Raw genomic sequence first — 23195 nt, 5'->3', positions numbered from 1 at the left:
ATTTCAGCAGCATGTGACTGACTATATCAACGTAATTGGGGAATGACAGTATTGTGGTAGTTGTTACTCAGGCAGAATAAATTTGCATTGTAGTAAAAGACATAAGACTGTAAGAGACTTTCTGTGAATGCATCAGCTACTGAAATCCTCGGGCTGCAGTAAAATATGCACACCCACTTCCATTGTTTTTCTCCTTTGTTGTTCCTTGAATGCATGTTATTTCCGTGATCATTTCAGAAATTTCTTTTCCCTCCATTGCTACCCTTCTTTTAAATTGTGTGCTCCACTCTTTCACATACGAAGCGTTCCCCCTACCATCACAAAACAGGGGTTTGAAGAATCTGAAAAATGAAATATTGTATGAGAGGCGGGGACTGGCTTCATACTTTTACAGCATCATATATGGGGAATTATCATCATATCACAATTAGTCTTCTGTCACAAAAAGGTCTCTTAGAGACATAATGGCCAACCATTTCATTTCTTACCTTATTATGCAGTCTGAATGTGGATCGAGAGTTTTGATTCTGGGTTATTGTTATAATTACTGACTGAGAAATCCCTGTTGCCTTTCATTAAGTAGTTATAACATTTAATTGAGACTATAGGGTGTCTACACATAGAATAGTAGAATGCATAATTATCAGCATGCATAAAGGAACACTGTATGTACTTTTAACAATGAAGCAGATTATAAAAAATTACATTTTTAATTTAAGTTTTGACTTTAATCTTCTCAGTGATTAAAAACAAATCTCTGCATATTTCTGCAAATGAGGACATTAAGCTAAATAAATGAACCATAAAGCATGCTAGTAAAAAACTTTGTTCATTAATGGGAATGGATAAAATAAATCTAATGTACATTTACAAATTATGGCTTTATGACTCATTTTCTAATTACTATATTAGAAAGAACAGCAGCCATGAACTGTCTGCCTCTCTGGTGAACAAGATCCTCAGAACTCAGACACTTAATGCCTGGCAGGCTTACTCTTCATCATGACCCAGAATGTGTCCTGAAGTCCCAGGATGAAAGCTGAGATGCCTCTGCCCTTGACCCATGCCCCTGGACCCTCCATTTCCAAACAAGTTGAATATCCTGCAACTGAGTTGATGGGAAACATAAGATTTCCATGTGAGGGAGCTGACAGTGCTGCTGAACCGAACGTAACGTTCAGCATGAGATCAATAACTCATGGTCTCTTCAGAATGGGATTGCCTTTCTTTTGTGCATGTAAGGCGAGCCTGGGGCTGAACTAGTTACGGCATAAGAATGATTGAATGCAGAGGAATGAACTGAGTGATAAAACAGCGCTTGCTTTTTTTTTCCTTTTCTTTTTGCCTCCCCCTTGTCTTCTCTTCTTTTTCACCAAAGTAAATCTATAGGGGAAATTTTCACTTTGGTGTACTGCAGTTTGGACATGTGATCCCTGTTAATATTAATGAAAATTATTTAAGTCCACATGCAACGTGCATGCCAAACCATGCAACTCCCATAACATGAATGATAGTGTTGTACCTAAAGATCCCTACTGCATGCTGAAAAGCTCTGATAGTATAGGGGCTAAATACAGAGAGGTGTCAAATGAAGTCTAACTTGATATAAATTATCCTTTTTTTATGATGCCCTGAGGCACTTAGAATTGTTACTTATTACTTTAGAAAGGCAACTTGAGAGGTGATGTGTAAGTTATATTTCTGATTTGAAATCTTTTAGAGCTCACACATTCTTTCATTGGTGAAATTTACATGCCAAGGGACTGGAAGAAGACACCCTTTGCCCTATATTACTTTACATCTACTTATACTGCCTTCTAGCTTGTTTTGTGCAATTTGAAATCTATTTATACTCCCTTAGATATTGGTAGACTGGGTGTAAGTAGCTGTGCAGGGATTTAACTTACTCATCAATTCTGAGTGTGAAGGCTTCAGACCAAATATCAGTGGGCCCAGACCAATACCCCAGATATGAATTTTGGAATTATTTGGATATAGACCAAAATTTTGAAATTTGATGCTATTTTTCTGTATTTATTTATTTATTTTAAAAAATTAATAGATTGGAAGAAGAGGCAGAGAATCCAGCTCTCAGCTGATAACTTCAATTACCTTTGAAATCCGTGGGACTACTGATATACTTAAAGTTGTTCAGGTGCTCCAGTGCTTTACTTTGCTCAGGGCCAAAGAGTTCAAAAAGTCTTCAGTAACTTGGCAGGGCCTGATGCTTTTATCAATTGCATACCCCATGTTAGAGCTGGTCAGGAATTTTTATGTTGAGTTGCAATTTCAGCAAAATCAAAATTTTCCACAGAAAAAATGTCAATGTTGCCTAAAAAATTGATTTACCATCAGGAAAATCAAAATTAAATATTTAAGTTCAGGTCAGTTTGACCTAAACTGGAATATTTTGTTTTATTGAACTGATTCAAAACTAAACTGCATTCTATCATCAGTGCTTTGCCTTCTGGGGGAGTTGTAGTTCAGGCCTGTATTTTCTCTGTGGCCAAGATTCCCGGAAGGCTACATGTTCCATAATGAAATATACATTTCCCTCTCACAGAGAGTGCCTGAACTGGGGAAGGGGAAAGGGAGCATTAGGAGAGCTTCCCAGAATGAGCATCATGGGAAATGTAGTCTGCTCATAGGGTAGACTGGGGGCATCAGGCTCCTGAACTACAACTCTCATCAGGCAATGCAGCACTATCACAAAATTTAAACATGTATATAGAAATTATGGATTTTGAGCTTCTCAACCTCATTTTTAACTGCCTCCCTGTCACATGTGCTGGCTTTCTGACTTCTCTCATAGGGCTTGTCTACACTACTGCTTACATTGATGTAACTTATGTCACTCAGGGTGTGAAAAAAACACACACATTCTGAGTGATGTAAGAGATGCTTTCCCACCAACATAACTTCCACTTCTCATTGAGGTGGAGTAATTACATTGACAAGAGAGCATTGATGCAGTAATGCCAGTGTAGCATGGTAGTGAAGACAAGCCCTTATTCTTCTGTGTTAATAGCATATATATATATAGAGAGAGAGAGAGAGAGAGAGAGATGATAGGTATGTTTTTCGCACAATATATAAAATATGTTTGAGTATGCTTGGAATCAATATAGATAAATCCTTTCCTCTTTGACATGTGTTTTCCATGCATCATATGCTGTTATTGCCAGCAATTTTTCTGCTTTATAACCATTGCATAGAAACTCTTCAGGAGATATTGGAGTTGTTATTCTTTTTTCATTATTTGTAAAATGGCTTTGTAAAATGGCTAGTTTACTACCCGCCACCTGGAGCCTACTGTACAGAGCTGGGCCACTGGCAGCCATTTAAACAATCTTGTTTTGCTATTGATTTTACTTTTTCCAGTTTTGCCTTGTAGAAGTGGTGAACTTTTAGCGCTCTTTTTTTAAACATCGTCTGCTTTCCCAGCAGGTTTTCTTAAACTTCCCAACTCCATAATTAGAAGCATTTGACATTTGTCACAAAAGCATGGCCACTGCCACATGTCACTCATTTGGTGGCTTATACACTGTAGAGTTTAAGGTGTTGGGTTTTAAAAGATGGCAAATATGTTGAGATCAATTTTCACATAAGGCTCAGGGGAATTAAGCTGGTTGAAATGTTTTTTGTGATATTATTTTTCATTGGTAAATGAGGTTTTGGTAACAAATTGTTTTGTGGAAAAATCATTTTTCATAAAGTTTCATTTTTAAACAAATCTGAAACAAAAATTTGATAAATGTTGACATTTAAAAAAAATTTCATGTCATTTTGGTGGGGAAATCCCACTTTTTCTTACTTTATAAAATCTTTTTCCACTGGAAAATGGTAGAAAAAAGAAGAAGAAAGTTAGAGAAGGTATGTGTGTGTCTGTCTGTGAGATAGAGGAACACTTTAAAAATGTTGTTCCCTTTTTCCAGTGGAAAAAAGAAGGGAAACATTTAAAATCTGAGATTTCAGGGTAATATGCATTCAGTGTACCAAGGCATCTGTAGCTGCCTCAGAAATGTCTGATGCTTAGACCTGGGTGAATAACTGATTTTTTTGGTTTGTTTGTCAGTTTAAAAAAAATGGGGAAAAAAAATCTGTTCAGGCTGAAATGAATCCAAAAATTGTGCAACCCCCCCCCCCCAAAGCAAACAATCCACCACCACCCCCCCAAATGTGAATATTCTCTTTTGGGTTGAATGAAATATGTCATTTGACCTCAAATGTTTTGTTTCAGGCATTTTTAGAAGTCTAGATTCACAACACAGCCAAAGGAGGAACTACCCTTGTAACCTTTACCCCAGTGGTTAGGGTAGTCACTTGTAATGTGGGAGACCTGAGCTCAGTTCCCACCTCTGCCTGATATGCAGAAGGGATTTAAACTTGAGTCTTTCATATTGCAGGACAGTGCCCTAACCACTGGACTGTATGATATCCGGGGGTGGGTCTTTCTTAATCTCTCCTTTTGAAGCTGTACTATTTTTCAGAACTAGTCGTTGGCACAGGGACTTGAATATAGGTCTCCCATATCCTAGGTGAGTGCCCTACCTACCAAACTGTAGAGTCATTCTCACATTTTTTTTCCATTGGCCAATGACTATTCACTGTCATTCATAGTAGTAATAATTCATATAATTCATAATGGCAATGAATAGTCACTGTGCCAGGAAAAGAGAATGAAGTTTTAGAAGTCTGGCAGGCAGATAATCTACATAATTAGTCATTCATTTCCAAATCCCTATTAAATAGTCTTTACTGACTTTCTATTTTCTTTCTTTTTCTATGTTCTTTCTTTTTCTATTTTCTTGTTTCTGGTAATTGTACGCATGCAGAAACAATGAGATACACATGCCAGAGTATGGTTAAATGAGGAGGCCACAACTTTTAAAAATTAACCAGCAATGAACCTCTCAACTACTAGCAGTGGGGGAGGGGCAAGAAATTCCAGTATGGAAGTTCACCAATGGGCCCAGGTGGTTACCTAGGAGGTGGGAGACCTAAGTTCAATTCCCTGCGCCAATGACTATTTCATCACTTATAAAAAGTGTAATAGTGTCAATAGAAGAGATGAGGAGACCTACTCCATAACATCGCTGTTGCTTTGTTCCAGCACTCTCAACTGAGTTGATAGGGAAGAAAAATTGGGTAAACTGTGTGAGAAGTAGGGCTAGAACAATCTTACTGCAAAAAAGGTTTCCTCACGTACTGTGGAAGAAAGAGTAAGTAGGAAAATTTTCAATTTCAAAAGATCAATAAAGGGCATACATATAGTTAATGGCATACATAATAACACTTGAAGCTTGTTAGGATTATTATAATTTTTTTTTGTTATCATTGTATACTCCCCTTGATCCACTGCAGAACCCCTATGAATGAAAAAAGGAGCCAAACACCTCAACCAGTGGCAACATCTGGACCCAAAAGCTCCTAGTACTATCCATACCAGAAGTTGTAGTCTTGTGTGTGTGACACCCCACTAGGTTAATGGGGGAATGAAGGCACCCAATCACTTTATCAGTCATATGTGCACAATTCCCATTGGCTTCAGTGAGAGTTGTGTATATGTAACTGACAGTATAAATGGTCCAAGCTAGTCTGTGGAGAAGAGGAGTAGTAATGAGATGGCAGAGCTGTGGTATTTTTATATGTTTGCTTTAAAAGAAGGATGTAAGGCCAGCTCATCAGCTGGTATAAATCAGCTTTGGAAATGGGGCTGAGGATCTGACTCCAAAGTTTTCTCCTGCTTGCTTGTTTACCTCCTCCAGAATAATGACTGTGGTGGGCAGTGTTTCCATTTCTTTGTCTTTTCTTTTTCTTTCCTGTCCTCATTTATTAACCAGGAGAACCTGTTTAAAGAGAGAAGAGAAACAACTAGGCTCATTCAATTGTTGTTAAAAGCTACCTGGACAAATTAGGTTTCCACTGCACTTTACATTTAATTAATTAGCCTCTATCAATAAACCTGGATTGAACAATCTTACAGTCTAGAGTTAACAAGAACTGTATAAAATAAAATAAAATGTTTGTAAAGCAGAATTGCTCTTGGGAAACTCAAGAAGTTTGATTTGTTCCACCTAGTTTCATGCAATTTTTATTTTTGGTTTCTTATCCCAGGGATAAGTCTGGGAAATAAAAGGCTTTTAAAAGAGAATCATTTTGGAAAATCCACCTAAATAAGTCAAAATCAATGGCTCCTTTACAGAGCAAACCCCGGGGAAAGAATTAGCAGGAATTACTGTATGGGTAAGTCTGCTACTCTTTTTTTTTTTTGTTATGCTTGACTGCTTGTTGGTTGGCAGAAATCAATGGTTCCCTTTACACCACTGAAGAAAGAAGGAAATGGGGGTCAAAATTGTAACTTAGTGATGTGCATGTAAAGTAAGTATTTTACTGCTGTGTCTCCAATATATACCCTAAAAATATGACCTGCTGCACTATTCTGAAAAATCATTTTTGCCCTTTCACATGCACCCACAGATGTTTCGTCTAGAACAGCATTTATAAGCATGCATTTACATAGTAATCTCTGTAGTTTTAAATGAGTAAATCAAATATCTATTGAAACTAAAATTAAATCAGTAAAGCTCCACTTTATGTTGAGCTTTTTTTCTTTTACCCTCCTTTTTGGCATCAGATTGACTTAATGTAGGCTGAAGCAGTGTTTTCAAACTGTGGGTCGTGACCCAGTACTGAGTCGCGGAATGTAAGGCACTGGGTCACGGCGGCACTGGTCAGCACTGTTGACCAGGCTGTTAAAAGTCTCATTGGCAGTGCTGCCCAGCTAAGGCAGGCTAGTCCCTACCTGTTTCGACAACGCGCTGCGCCCCGGAAGTGGCCAGCAGCAAGTCTGGCTCCTAGGTGGGAGAGGCCACAGGGCTCCACATGCTGGCTCTCGCTGAGCACTGGCTCCACACTCCCATTGGTCAGTTCCCAGCCAATGGGGAGGCAGTGCCTGTGGGCAAGAGCTGCATGGAGTCGCTTGAGCACCTCCACCTAGGAGCCAGACCTGCTACTGGCTGCTTCCGGGGCGCAGCGTGGTCGGCGGTGCCAGGACAGGCTGGAAGCCTGCCTCTGCACCCTGGCTCCGCCGCTGACCAGGAACCGATGGAGGTAAGCCTGTGCCCCAATCATGTACTCCAATCCCCAGCCCTGAGCCTGAATTACCTTTGAACAGGTTACAGAAACACTGAGTTCAGCATTCCTTATTGTTTTTTTCCCCCTGGTGATATGGACCAGTCCAGACTATCATGTCTACCCAGTTCTTAAGCCTGGAGTAACTCCAGGCTTCCTGAACCATGTAATGATTTACTGACCAAGAATGGTTTTCTCCAAAATTTAGTCAAGTAAATCATTCCCCTAGCTCTTTGATTTTTTCCCCTTAAGTTGATCCTGTTTAGAAATAGTTGAAGTCATAGCTTGATTTATGTAACTTTATTGGTAGTGCATGCTAGTTCCTCTGCACATTTCACAGGCCCATCTTTTGCCAAAATTGAGTGTTTATAAAAATCTTTTTGACAAAAATCAGTTATGGTAAACCTCATGATCTGACAGAGAACTATCCTACTTTGAAAGGTTTAGAGCCTCCAGATAGATACAAATAACATAAGAAAAAGCAGACACATGTTAAATCATCTAACAGCAAAGGGGATACTTTATGGAAATGAACTCACAAGATAATAATTTGAATTTGACAAGGTGATAATTAAAGTCCCCAGATAGACTCCTTCCACATCTGTATGCCTTTCAGTAAAGTTGGTTAGCATATTAACTACTGCTGAAGAATACTAAAAAAAATTCATGGGATGTTAAACTGCATATTATTATTCATTTCAATTTGTATAATAAATGTAACAAAATGCAATGCATACAATATTACACAAGAGGTACTAATCTCTATTATAGACTTACTTTAAAGCACATTGATAGCATACCAAGCCCTTAGATGCCAGTTTTATTGAGAGAAATTCAAGAGATTTGAGTAATAATTAATCTTTCTGGCAAGTGGAAAGAGGTGATAAATGTCTTGTGCATGTGGAATACTCAAGCGGAGACATTTTCAGAGCAGTAGCCAGAAATGTTTTATATTACAGGTACTGAAGAATAACCATTGATACATATATTTTTTTACTGGAAGTACTTTATAATTAATAGTAGCTGGATTTGAGAAAAAGAACTGAGACTGGGATTGTTTAATATAATGTTTGTAGTTTATAAAGAAATAACTCTTTAGAATAAGTTAAAATGAATACACTTCAAAAAGCTATGGTCTGATTCCTGAATAAGCTGTACTATCTCTTGTGACAGCAGTTTGCCAACTAGAAGCCATTCAAAGAGATCTCTAAATTATGTGAATGGGGTTATACATTTAAAATTTGTGTGTCTAGAAAAAGCCTACTCTTTCAGGATAAAGGATACACTTTTCAAAGAAGCCTAAGGAGTTGGGTGCCCAGCTTCAGATTCTCAAGTTAAGCACCTAACTCTGTTAAGTTCATTGAAAATTCCATTTTAAATACATATATTTGTAAAATGAAGTTGTTCTTGGGAAAACAATATCTGTGTATTCAGGAATACTATACAGTGTATATGAATGACATCAAAGGCTGGGTCTGTACTATCATTAATGATCTTTGTCGTCTTCCATGCAGTTCAGACAAAAGATGCAAAAATTGGCTCTATGCTCAAGGCCTCAGCTCAGGAGCAATTTATTTTTAAATAAATCAGGCTGATTATTTACAGATTTCCTTGGGCTGCTGGCAGAATAGAAGTTCTACAATCAGTGGGTATGGAGTGTGTGGTACTTGCCTATCATACATATCTCAAAAATGAGAGAAGCATATAAATTAGAAATGGAAAAGAACTATTAGATTATCCAGTCCATGACCCTGCCAGTGGAGGATTCTTCCCTACAGTTCAAAGTATAATGATTTATATAGTCTAGTTTTAAATGTCTCGATGGTGCTGTCATTTCTTCTCTTGAGAGGCTATTTCACCATCTAATAGTACTCATCCTGAATTGTCTCTTCATTAATCACCCTGTTACTCCTAGTTATGTCCCTTTGTAAGCAATTTCTCTCCTTCTTTGGAGGTTAGTATGTGTTCCACTCTTGCACAAGTTTTCAAGGGAGAGAGAAATGAATGGTTCTTTTCGCCTCAGACCACAAAGACTTCAAACTGGTGCTGTTGTTGGAATTCACCTGTATAAAAAGCCAATATTTTGGCACAACCCAATGTAATGGCCAATGGAGCTGAACAGTCAGAATGAGTTGCATGCTTCAGCCTCTTGATGTTTTGTCACAGAGTAAGTTGACATTCCATGTGAATTCAGGACAGCTCCATCTATGCCTAGTTTCTTCCTTGATCATGGGACTTGGAGAACCTGTGACTGAGAGCCAGGCCTGATGTGATATCTAACAGAAAGCATGTTCTCAGTAGGAGGGGACTAGCAGGACTAGCACTGAGTTGGGATCTCTCCAATAACCGGGATCTGGTGAAGGACCAGCAGTGGCTTCCTACTGAAAGGAAGCCAGGGAAGAGACTTTGGGGGGGAAGAACATCTTAGCACTGAGGAGGCACTTGAATAACCAGTTATGGAGAAAGTGTGAGTAAAATGAGCCTAGGCAGGGCTTGAGGGAAGATTGACTGAAAGGGGTCCAGTGAGAAGGCCTGACAGAGACAGGAAGAGGCATAAGCAGGAAATGAGGAAGTTTGAACTTTGTGGTGAGCAGCTTAAGCCTCAGAACTGGACCCCAGAGTACAGACAGGGCCTTGGAGGGGGTGATGAAAAACCATGTCACTTAGAGAAAGGCAGAAGGAACTTTGTAGCTTTGGGAAGGCAAAAGATAAATGGGCCCTATCATAGGGGAGAACTTTTGGAAACCCCTGTGATGTTGGGGATAAAGGGATTATAAATACCCCTAGAGCCAAAGGGGAAGGACATTAGGCTGAGGAGGCAAGAGGAAGTGTTCTGTTATTTGCCTTCTGTTTGGACTGTACATGCTCGCAAACCAAGAGAACTTTTGCTTTGGCCTCAAGGCCAAAGCATCGAATTTCCCAACAGCCCAGGCAAGATTTCTCCACTGGGGAAAACTGAGGCCTGGCTACATGCAGAACAGATAAAATGGTTGCATAGAGATTGTACACCCAAGAGTCTATATAGTGCATTGTGCACCAACAGGTAGTACGGCTTCACTGCCTTTACATCTTTGAAGTACATATGAACCATTATCCTGCCTCCTTAGTTATTATTTAACAATGCTAATGCATATATACCACTTTTAATATTTTCTCATGTCAGGGTTTCCCATTTATCTTATTTATTGTTCTCCCCTGAACTTCCTTAATTCTTCATCATCTTATTTACTTACATTTCTTTAGACTTTAGCTGCAAATAAGCAGGCAGAACCAGCAACTGGCTAGAACTTGGGCCTGTCCCATATCAGGAAATCAACTAGGATTAACTCAGCCACACACAGCACTTCCTGTATTTGTTAGCAACATAAATAGTAATGAAGGGCCCAATACTGCAACATGCCAAGTACTCAAAGTCATTACATGTTGAAGGTGCTCTAGCTTCATGGATTTCTTTTTCTTTCTGCTTCCTAATCTGCCATCCAGGAGGACCTTTCCTCTGGGTAAACTCTTGGTAAAGAAGGCTAGATCAAGATAGCTTCAGAAGGGCCTTTTTTTTTCTTTCTGCTTCCCTATCTTCAATCCATGAGGACCATTCCTCATGATAAAGAGGGCTAGATGAAGATAGCTTCAGAAGGGCCAAATTTTCATACTTACCCAAATTGGAAGTAAATGGGCCTTATACAAGAATTCTCTGAGGAGGTCAGATGGGAGGGACATTCTTTTCTCCTCTCTTCACTCAAGCCCTTAAGGCTGCAATAGAATCCATGGCCTTTCTGCTTCTTCTCTACAATGGGTTTTAACCATTGAGTCCACTTAGCTGTGAATTAACAGCCATGCCCAGCCCAGCAGTGGCTCCAGGCACCAGCGCTCCAAGTGCATGCCTGGGGCGGCAAGCTGCGGGGGGCGGCCTGCCGGTACCTGAGAGGGTGACAGTCAGGCAGCCTTCGGCAGCTTGCCTGCGCTCTCGCAGATTCAGTGGCAATTTGGCAGTGGGTACGCCAAAGCTGCGGGACCGGTGGACCTCCCGCAGGCAAGCCGCCAAAGCCACTGGACCGGCGTACATCCCACAGGCAAGCCGCCGAATCTGTGGGACTGGGGACCTCCCGCAGGCAAGCCGCTGAAGGTATTATGCAATACTGTGTGGATGCCATATACAGGCCATCCACTTTTACTAGCCTAACTTTTGGGAATTCAGGGTTCAGCTATGTCTATTACGTTGCACCATCCTCTATTGATGGCAAAGCATGTGTTTGCACAGTTTTTCTTTTTTTCCTTTTTTTAATAAGCCATACTTGGGAGAAGTGAATGGATAAACATGGCTTTAAAATTACTGGAGGGAAATTGTTCACAAACTCTAACTAGCTTTGTGACTCTTGCAAACATAAAAATGTATTTGATAGGCTTGGAAAACTTTAAACACCTTGAGGTTGACCTATTTGTAGGGGTGATAACTAGCCTAGCCTGGTTTGTCTTAGAGTCCATTAACTACAGTATGTCCCTCGGGCCACACCGCTTCCAGCAGCTCCCATTGGCCTAAAGCAGCGAACCGTGGCCAGTGGGAGCCGTGATCAGCAGGACCTGCAGACAGGGCAGGTAAACAAACTGGCCCGGCCAGCCAGGGGCTTTCCCTACACAAGCAGCGTCCCAAGTTTGGGAAACATTGAACTATTGTATACTTTAGTTAGATTTCTCAAATAAGCGAAAGTGACTAATATTTCCCTTAATCTGACTCTCAGATGGGAATGTCTGCAATGCTGTTTGACAGACATATTCAGATTAATGGGATCACTAGCAAAGGTCAATAATTAAACCCTGGGGCACGTGGAAAAACCTGACAGTAACATTTGCCAGGTGTAGTTTTTGGAGATGGCCTGCTATCACTTACTGACCAGTAGCCATTAGATAGCAGTAACAGTAAGCCTGTCACCACAAAACACAGCTTATTTGATAAGCAAGTCAACATTCCACCTCCTTAGGACATTGCAGCATGCTCATTGCTTGCTAGACATTAGCATGCCCTACAAAAGTTTGGAGCTTTCTTATTTATGTACATTTGCTTATATGCCTCTCCCTTTCACCTTTCCTTTACATGAAGCCCCAATCAAATCAATGGGGCTACTTTTGGAATATGGTATTCAATATGAGTGAGGGAATCAGAATCTTGACCTTATGAGGCTAGCATTTATTTTTTTAAAAAATTCTTGGCCTTAATTTCCAGTCAGATTGTCCACTAAAAGAAGCAAAAATGGTGTTGATAAAGTGGCTTTAATATAAATATTGTACTGGCTCAACAGGGAAAAATAAAGCTTGTAGAGAATGTAAATTGAGTTGATATCACTTTAACTTGGATATTTCCATTAAAAGAAATGATCAACTTTGTTGTTGGTTTTAACTTTGTTGTGGTTTGTTTTAAGAAGCAAACTTTGATTTTTCTCAACTTTTTTCTTTTTGTCAGTTTATTTATTTTGCAGCTTCTACTTGAAGTAGTTTGCACAAAAATTCAGTAGCACCCCTGGCAATGGGGTGGGGGCAGGGGAAACAACTATATAGAGTAATTCTGTACTGCTGTAAAGGTCCTTCCAACCTCATATGTGTAGAGCCATAAGACATTTGTTCCATTGGGAATTTGGATCTCTGAAGGATTATCTGGAAAAAGAATAGTTGGATGTGGTCACTTTGAGTTTAAAATATAAATCAATTCAGATCACAAGGAGTTGAGTAGAGGTGTACAGCATGCCCAGAAAATAAGCCCACCTCATTCAGACTTGCCATATATAAAGTAATGCATGGGTGCATTGTCTTTTTTACAGTAGAATGCAATGGCTGAATTATAAGACTGACATGTGACTCTAGTGAGTGATACTGTCTGGCATCATGTTGATGATTGATTTCTTTTAGCTACAGTAACCAGGAATTCTGTTTATTCTTAGTAATAAAAGAGTATTTTCCTTGAACAGGCACCAAGCAATACTCAAATATGTATCTCTGTGTTCACTTGAGTGTTAATCTGTTTTGATACACCTCTCCAGGAACTGGCTGGTGTCAGCTGTAGAGTGTTGTATAGTGGGTGTCCCAATTCCATCATGTATCTTCACGATCAAAGAAAAGCATTAAGAATCTATATATTACAATAAAAGAAAACAGTTGATTAATAAGGCTATGTCTACATTTGATTGTGTGTGATTACAAGGTTGCTCAAGAGCCCATTAAAAATATGTGTGTAGTGTGGGTGGCAGCTCAGGCCAGCTGCCCTGAATATGCACTCATGGGGTGAGTACATACTCGAGTGGCTAGTCTGACCTGTCACTTGTGCTAGCCTGGTCATGCTGCTATTTGTAGGTGCTGGATCCAGCAAAGCTGGGAATCTATGTGAGCTGGGAATCACACCTCTCATCTCAAATGTAGAGGTAAGACTGAAATGCACTTAGCTATTTGGTAAATGTCCCAGTTACCACAGTTTTGATTCAGGGGAAAAAATAACAATTTACTGTCAGAAGTTTGTTTGTTATGTAGTTCTAGGGCTGGCACAATGAATGCTTAGGAGAACAAAATACAGTATATGACCATTGCATTGTAAATGGTTATGTCCAAAATAATGCTATATTTGTTTCCTAGAACTGTAATACGGTTACCAGTACTCTTTTTCCAGTGTAACAAATGTAGCAGTGTAACAAGTATCTGCCACTATTAAACTCTTGCCAATTATTTAATCCAGATACATGGTTCTGACGAGAATCCTTTTACACAGTTTGGCACAATAAAATGGCCTTAAGTGACTGGAAGTTACACACGCACATTAATGCCCCTTTATACTGCCACAGTAGAATAAAGGGGCCTTCATGTTACAGAGAATCAGGCCAATGGAAAACAGGTTTAAGGTTTTTGCAGAACAACTGGCTATTACCATATTTATAGATGTTAACATGTAAATGAATGAGACCATCATAACTATGATTACGTCTTGCACTAAGGTCAAGGTGAGCTTTGCTTAAGAAAGCAGCACAAGTATCAGATACCTTGTAAATGAAATTATATAGCCTCTCAAACATTTCTGAGCACATATTTACACAAATACCCCCACTGATATCCACTCGTGTAAGTGCCCAGCAAAGTGAAGAAAGGTTGCAAAATCTAGTCCTGTAACATTATATATTATAAAATGAGACAAGTAAGAAAAAAGATTTCACTGAGATTTATAATTAGATTTTATTTATTTTTATTTGTTTTAAAAAATCCCTTTTCATAAAATACTCTACTCTGAATCCTGGAGTTCAGATTCCCTGTTCTTATTGAAGCAAGCTAAGTTGGGACCTCCTGATTTGCTCTCTTTGTTACTACAAGGTGGTGCATTACATATAGGGTCTGGAGAATTTTATGTATTAATTCATACTGATGAAAGTATTATGATGCAAAAATAAATAAATAAAGGAAAACTGATTGTACTTACTATTGTTCCAGAAATTACCTATTGACTTTTTTCTTTTCAAATGTACCCGTAGTTGCTTTCTAAGATACAGTTGTTTACTGTGATTGATAAGTTTGTTAGCTTTTAAGCTCATTCACATCCATTAGTTCTGCCTTTCCCCCTCTGTTAAAAATCAGGAACTGTCAGATTGAAATAGCACCATCAGTTAATGTTCTTGCCAGATACAAATAATGTCCCTAGGGGTGGCAAAAACCATTCTAGAGCAGAAAGAAATAACTCTTAAAATGTTGCCTGTTGACACTGGTCACTCCATTTACTTTATAGGAAATTCTGAAATAGATAACAGATAATTGTACAAATAGAGTTTAATGGGTGTTTGATGACTAATTTCCCAAAATATTTCATTTTTTAGACAAAATAACATTTGAAATAACACATTTAGAAAAAAGTCAGTACTGCAAAAATATAGGTTAGTCTTATACAAAATAGGAAGGCAAACTGCTTTAGCTGTTAGACCTAAATTTGTATCTATTCTGCAAATTTGGGTGTGATTTAAAGCCCATTAAGGTCAGCAGAGAGACACTCTTTGACTTTAATGGTCTTTGGATCATGTTCAATATATTACCAATGCAGATATCCATGTGCTTTACAGATATATAGAAGACATGATCAGTACTCAGAGTCTGGATAAAATTCTGGCTTCATTGAAGTCAGTGGGAATTTTGCCAATGACTTCTACAAGGTCAGGATTTTACACTCTATCTAAACTCTGCCTATGTCTACACAACAAGCAAGAGGTGTGATTCCCTGCCCATGTACACCTCCTGCTGCTAGTTCTCATTGAGTGAGTATAACCCATGCCTGCTTGGTGTGGCATTCTGTCCCCCTGTAGAGGCAGCTAGAGATTGACAAATCTGCTACAGCCTTGAATAAGAGAGATGTATCTTTTTAGCTCATGCAGTAGAAGCTCATGCATTAAACTTTAGAGATCCCAGGTTTGATTCCAGTTGATCCCAGCATTACACTAGCACAGGTACAAATAGCAGTGTAGACATAGTAGCAGTGGTGGCACAGCTTAGTCATGCCGAATACATAACCACTAGTTTCAGGAAGGTTTGTACTCAGCACAGCTAAGCTGTACCTCCGCGACTTTGAGTAATGAATGTACTTTAGTATACTTTTTCATTATTTATATTTGTATAGTATTGATAAAATCAAACTTATCTTTTTTTTCTTAGACACAGCATAGAGTGACCTGTTAAATAATAAAAACAATGAGGAGTCCTTGTGGCACTTTAGAGACTAACAAATTTATTTGGGCATAAGCTTTCCTGGGCTAGAATCCACTTCATCAGATGCATGGAGTGGAAAATACTCATTGTTTTTGCTGATACAGACTAACACAGCTACCACTCTGAAACCTGTTAAATAATGTTACCTCGGCATTTTATTATAACACCATTTTTATTATATGTATAATTGTGATTAGTATTGTACAATAGGTTGATTATATATGTCTACACACAATTTTTTGAGAATATATTTAATTCACAGTGATAAAACCTCTATCCCACACCATCCTATATTTTCTCTCAATAGATATAGATGTGCCACACCAGAGAAGGGGTAGGTTTTGAACAGCATGTGTAAAGAGAGTTGCCCTGTCTCCAGCAACAATCAGTCTCAGATGCCAGATGCCTGAGCTGCATTCCATAAGGCTACCCCACTGATCTCAGCTGTACAGCATGTGTTTTCTTTGCTCGGCTGCTTCACCCCACTATGGCTAGTGGACATTTTGATTATTGAATAGAAGATCATTCACAGCACGGATGTAGGCAGCTGGCCAAAGGGAATTCCCAGCCTGCATTAGTGCTATCAGTGATCTGTCCAGAGGGCTACTTGGACTATGGTTTCCTGCAGCCACAGACAATGGTAACATCCTGTGACAGAATACACCTCTGTATTCACAGCTTACACACTATTTTAATAATCTTTGTGCAAAGTATTCCTTGTAAAGTATCATTTGAAAACTCATAAATTGCTGGTAAAATATATATGGCAACATTTTAGTTGTAAGATTCCCCTGCATGGTGTTATTAACATGTTCCAAAACCCACAGCCCTGCCCAAACAGAAATTGGCAAACAGATCTATCGTAAGCAAAGGAATTTGTGCTTTGCTTAATTTGCATTTAAGCAGTAAACAGAGTCATCAAGCAGGAAGGGAAAATCAAAGGAAGTTTAAGCAGGTGGAAAAAACCCAGCAGGGAACATCCTTCCACATAGACTCTTTGGCTCCTGGTTCTCAGCTGGAAATGTTTTCAAGAGGGATACTGAAACTATAAAAAGGAGGGACATACACCCCAAGGGACACCCCTCTCTCTCCCTGCCCATCACATTCAGTGAACCTGAAGAAACAAAGGAAGCATTCATTGGACTCTTGGGGAGGGTTCCTGAGCTAAAGTGTTTGGTCAGTAAGACTTCTGAAAGCCTGTGGTGAGAAGCTTTGCTGGAATCTGATATAATTTGTTAAATTAGGTATTAGTAAATATATTTTATTTTTCTTGTAATCATTTCTGACTTTTATGCCTCATTACTTGTATTCATCTAAAATCTGTTTCTTTCTAGTTAATAAACTTGTTTTATTGTTTTGTCTCATTGAGTGTGTACAAGTTGAAGAGTCTGGGTAATTCCATTTGGTGCAACAATTTGTTACACATTATTCCCTTCAAGGAATAACAGACAATACAATTTGTATTGCCCAGAAGAGGCCTGGCTGTATATAATAGGAAAATTTGAGGACTGGGAAGGTATCGAGGTTCTGCCTGTGGTAATTTTTAAGGCTAGTAAGAATCAAGGTGTGTCTTGCTGGCTGCAGCACACACAGACATAGCTGAGAGTGACTTACATGCTGGAGGCTGTTTGTGACCAGAAAGGCATTGTAAAGGGATCCCCAAGTTACACTGCCGGGTTGACACAGATACTATTAGTAAGTCTAGTGTGGTTTGGCTGGTTGGTCTTTTTTTTTTTTTTCAAAGTTTGAAGGCCCAAAGTCTGGCTGTAATGATAGTGACTCTGTTTACTTGTTTATAGTATTAATTTTCATTTTCCTTGGTATAAACTGGTCAGTAGCTGGGTTCAAGAAATAATTTCCATTAATACAGCATTGTATTATTGGGTGTATTTTGGACATGTTAGACCATCTTTTCAAGCATTTGACAATAACCAGAGGCAGGTTTCTAGGCTAGATGAATCTTTGGTCTGTTGTGGTAAAGGAATTTCTACATAACTACCAGCTGATTATTAAAAACATACTTATTGGAGGTCTAACCACTATGTTGAATATAGGGTTCAACTAGATAGTGGTTAAACCTCCAATAAGTATGTTTTTAATAGTTAGTATTTAAATAATGCACAATGGTAATCTCAATAAATCTCAATGTAATACATATTTAGGAACTTTAATATAAAGTATTACTTAAAAGCTTACATAGGTTTTTATGTTTAGTCATATAGAGTTGTTATATGAATTGGTGCTGTATAAGAGTATATCTTAACAACATTAGAACTTAAGGTTTTCTTGCCAACTTCTGCTTTTTTTTCATTTTTATTGCTACACTAGATGACCAGCAATGTGCTAGGAAAATAAAAAATGCTTATTGACGTATTTATTAGGTATTACACATCTTTAGGGAATGATTAAATAACATTTAACCTTACTTAAACCATCTTTAAACAATCCTTATGCTTAGGCTGAATTCTAGGAACATGTTTGGTTTAAAAGGGTTGTGGGGGCAGGATCATGTGACACTCGCAATCCACTCCAACTCTGTAAACTGATATCAATCAACTATCTTATATATGTGGTAAAGGCAGTACTGATCTATACCTTGTTTCTGTTCCTATTAAAAACCTCATATTCCTTATATGAATGTGAATTGCTGTTTGAGCTAAAGATCCCTCTTCGGTAACTACAACTGTCGATCTGGTCCAGATCATGTTTCTTCACTTATGTTTAGCAGTATGTTTTTAGTCTTTTTTCTTGCATGTTAATTAATTTTTCATTTTTTTCCAGCCAAAACAATGCACTCCCCTCGGCCTCTTGATTGTATATTTTCATAGCAATGGTAGTAAATTGGAGGGTGTGTTTGTCACACTTTCCATCTCTGTTTTTGATAGTGAGCATGATTATATAGAACTCATAACCAACCTGTGTGTGACATAATCACAATTGTACTGTGGGTCTTTGCAGTGGGATAGTTAATATTTTATGTGTTCATTCCTGCAGGAGAATTTTCCCTCCATTCTACATTTAACTTTATTTTTTTAAGACTGATTTTTTTAAAACATGGGAATATAGGCCAGATTCTGGTACCCTTACTCACATTGAATAGTATTTTAGTTCATAAGCAGTCCAACTGACGTCAGTAGGAGAGTATGTGGAGGAAGGTGATACTCAGCATGAATAAGGATTTCAGAAACTGGCACATAATATAAATATCAATATATCTGAAATTCACTGTTGTACTGTTAGTATTTTTACTAATGATAGTACTATGTTACTATTTTTTGAAAACATAATTATGGGCTTTCTTTGTGAAATCGCTTTATAAAATATAAGATTTTATAAGGAAAGTCTTAGCGTTTTGAGGTTCTGCTCAGAAAGTTTTCACAGAACAAATACGGGACTGTGGACCCAGACCCATTAAGTGTCATTTATCTTGGGGGATATTCGTGAATTTAGCATCTTGGGTAATATCTCACATTTTTTGTGCATATATAAGAACATCAAGACAGACTGCCTTTTAACTGAGGGAGAAGGTGCCCTAGGCTTAAAGCCAGACCCATGGGTACAGTCTCACTCTTTTGCTAATTGCAGTTGATATTTCTGTGTGTTCCCAATCTGTATTCCCGACCACAGACTCTTGTCCCTAACCAAGGGGCAGACAGTCATAAGGCAAATGGGAGGTTATATAATGTCACTTTTGTCAGAGAATAGAATGCATGTCTTCCATATGACAAGGCCAAGTCTCTTTCACTCTTTCTTTCAGAACTAATGTTCCAAATCTATAGGCCTGGCTATCCACTCTGCAATCAGCTCTCTAATCTCCCAGCGTCAGGAACAGAACCCTGAAATCCTGTTATCTGGCTTGCATGTCCCTTGTTGGGCTCCTTTTGCTGGACTATTCATGAAGTTTTGTTTTTGAGTCTCACCATGCTGGACCCATGTGCTGTTAAATTTCTCTGGTCTGGGTAGGCTCCAGCACTGACTCTTTCTTTAACCTCTGTGGCACATTTCCTGGACACAGTCTCTAAGAACATAAGAACAGACATACTGGGTCAGACCAAAGATCCATCAAGCCCAGTATGCCGTCTTCCGACAGTGGCCAATGCCAGGTGCCCAGAGGGAATGAACAGAATAGGTAATAATAACTGATTCATCCTCTGACGCCCATTCACAGCTTCTGGCAAACAGGCAAGGGACACCATCCCTTAGTTTAAAAACTGCTCTATGACCCTTTTTATTTTAAATGCCAGCAATCTGGTTCCATTTTAGTTTAGGTGGAGCCCATTTTTCCTGTATAGGCTGCCCCTTTCCCAAATGTTTTCTAGTTCCTAGTTGTCCCTGCCTGCAGGTATATGGGATCTTGGGGAGCAATTACCACATGGGTGGGGTGCAAATTAATTTCTTTATTAAAAGGAAAAAGGGAGTGGTGAGAATTTAACAATGAAATACGATGGGATGGGGTGTATAGGGTGTTTACAATAGACAATGATGGGGGGGGTTCTTATTGAACAGTGTAGGGAGTTCTAACAGTGGGGTACAGTAAGTGGGGTTTAGCACAATGGGATACAGTACAGTTAATAAGCAACTCAACTTTATATAGGAACAGCTCTAGATACAATGTGGAATGTAAAACATACCAAAAGGAAATGCAAAATAAAATAGTAGCTTCTATATAGAATGGTCAACAATCTTAGATAGAATGTATTAAGTGGTAGGTGGCCTTATACACAATGTAACACAATAGTATTAATGCAAATACAAAGTATATCAGAAAGGTGGAAGTAATATGTGAATCACAGTGCAATAATACAATATGGGTGGTAAGTGAAATTATGTAGTGTAGACTTAAGTGAGGCTATCACAGCCTCACTTAATTTGTGAGGCTGTGATAGCAAGAGTGTACCCAAAGGCTGGGTCAAGAAACAGGAGGGTGGGGGGAAATGATAGTGGCAACTGATGAGAGATGCAGCTGCAAGCAGCGAGAGACTCTGAAGCCCTGCGAGGTAAGGACAACAGAGCAGTGTGGGGGGGGTTGGGAAGTTCAGATGGTGATGCAGACGTGGGGGAGAAAGCAGCAAGGGGTTTGGGAAGTTCAGAGGGGGAGATGCAGAGGGTGATGCAGACACAGGGGGAAAAAGCAGCAAGGGATTTGGGAAGTTCAGAGGGTGATGCAGACACAGGGGGAAAAGTATCAGAGGGGTAGCCGTGTTAGTCTGGTTCTGTAGAAGCAGCAAAGAATCCTGTGGCACCTTATAGACTAACAGACGTTTTGCAGCATGAGCTTTCGTGGGTGAATACCCACTTCTTTGGCCAAATAAACTTCATTCAAACGGGAAAAAAGCAGCAAGGGGTTTGAAAAGTTCAGAGGGGGAGATTGGAACAGCAAGAACCTTATCTATCCTCTAACTTAATCAAACTTATAAAATGACAAGCAGCTTCTACAAAGTAACAAAACAGGTACAGAATACAACCAGGCAATGGCTTTTTAAATCTATCTTAACCAATGACTAGGCAAAACAACAAATATCACAATTCTAAGCAAACTGCAACAAGCAGCTATATGGAGCAACAAAACAACGAACTATAGCAAGGCAGGTGAGACTTACAAGCTTTACAATCTTAACAAACTATGACTTATTAAACTAAAGAAACAAAATCTATGGTGCACTTTATGCTAGGGGGAAGTTACAGAGGGCAGAGTGGTATGTGCCCCAGAATACAGCTCCCAAGGCAGCCCCCAAGGAAGCCAAGGGAGGTGGCTGCAGCAGTGGATACAGCTGAAAACCGTGAGTCCAGGGCAAAGCCCACAGGAGCAGAGCTTAGCAGCAGCACCAACTTACTTTTAGTGGCAGAGTGCCACAGAGTTTAAGAGAGAGGGGTTTTAAAACACAGACCAAGGTTTAGCTTGAGTCTGTGTGCTGGGGAGACAGAGCCAGCAGCCAGGATGGGGGGGGGTAAGAGAGGTTTTAGGACACAGACTAAGGTTTAGCTTGAGTCTGTGTGCTGGAGAGACAGAGCCAGCAGCTAAAATAATAAAATAAAAGTATAGAAAGTTTCACTGAGGGATTCTTACCATCCCCCAAGGCAGCAGCAGAGGCAGAAACAGCAAGCACATCAGAAGGCTTGGTACAGTCTTGATAATCAGGAGATCTCTCAGGCAGCAATACGTTCTTCATGGAGGGGGGTTTCAAAAACAGGGGTATGCTCAAAAATAAAACGAGAGCGGAGAAAGGACCCCCAGAACCCCTGGTTGATCAGACCAGGCAGCAATGCAAGAACCTTTCTGAAGTCTGTTCAGAAAATGTCTGTTTATAAAGGCAAACCCTGGTAGCTTCCCGCCAGTAACTCTGATTGGCTCCCCCTCTTACAGGTAGGAGAGAAGGCAGAGAAAAAAAAACTGCAGGCAGCCACCAAGACATGTTTGGAATAGTCCTGAGCCCAGAGGTATGACTCATGCCCAGGATCTTAAAAACACAATAGGTCTTGCAGCTCTGGACAGAGCCTACCCTACACCAAGCCCAGGTTTTAACAAGGTGATAACAGGACTAACCCTTTGAACAGGGCAGTGGTCCCACTTAGCATAAGTGGCCATTCCTTTGAGAAGGGCAATGGCTCTGGTTAGACAACTTAAGGGGCCCTCCCTTTGAGAAGGGCAGAGGCCCTGGTAAACAACTTAACAGCCAGGGAGGGGCAGCCACAGAGGAGAACAAGAACAAAATGGAGTAAGGGGGCAGCTTTAAGAAACAAAATGGAGCTGTAACAGACACTAGTAAATCTAAACCCTGCCTCCCTACACCATCATCTCATCCACACATTAAGACCCTGCAGTTCTGCCTGTCTAACTGACCCTGTGTGTGGAACTGGAAGCATTTCAGAGAATGCTACCATGGAGGTCCTGGACTTCAATCTTTTACCTAGTATCTGGCCTCTAGAACCTCTCTCCTATCCTTCCCTATGTCATTGGTATGTACATATACCATGACCACCAGCTCCTTCCCAGCACTACAGATAAGTCTAACTAGATGTCTCAAGAGATCCACAACCTTCATACCAGGCAGGCAAGTCACCATGTTTGTTACTCCTTCACAGATGAGAACCTTGTGGTCCAGCTGTTTTAGGCCCCCAGCATCAGTTTTGATCCTCTAAGTCACCCCAATTTTTAGTTACACCTTTTGCACAGAATTCCAACCTTGTGGTTACTCTGGTTTCCAGAACCTCTCTAGGGACACATGATAGTTGAAGCATATAACACATAAACTGTCCCTTTCTTCTCCTGCACAGCTTTGTTTCCTGCTTACCTCTCTCTACAGAGTCTGATGAGTGATTCCTCTTTTCATAAAGTGGCAGTC

General features: G+C 39.6%; 1 long non-coding RNA gene across 1 annotated transcript; it reads right to left on the bottom strand.

The window, feature by feature from the left end:
• LOC120381312 lies at nucleotides 1-23195 on the bottom strand. Its single transcript, XR_005588030.1, has 3 exons — nucleotides 23145-23195; nucleotides 5760-5849; nucleotides 1-341 (listed from the first exon to the last, which is right to left on the bottom strand). It is a non-coding gene; the product is annotated as an uncharacterized LOC120381312 (long non-coding RNA).

The sequence above is a fragment of the Mauremys reevesii genome, linkage group 1 (genome assembly GCF_016161935.1).
Source record: "Mauremys reevesii isolate NIE-2019 linkage group 1, ASM1616193v1, whole genome shotgun sequence".
Taxonomy (NCBI): Eukaryota; Metazoa; Chordata; order Testudines; family Geoemydidae; genus Mauremys; species Mauremys reevesii.
The sequence above is the reverse complement of the archived record's forward strand: the minus strand, read 5'-3'. Positions and strand labels throughout refer to the sequence as shown.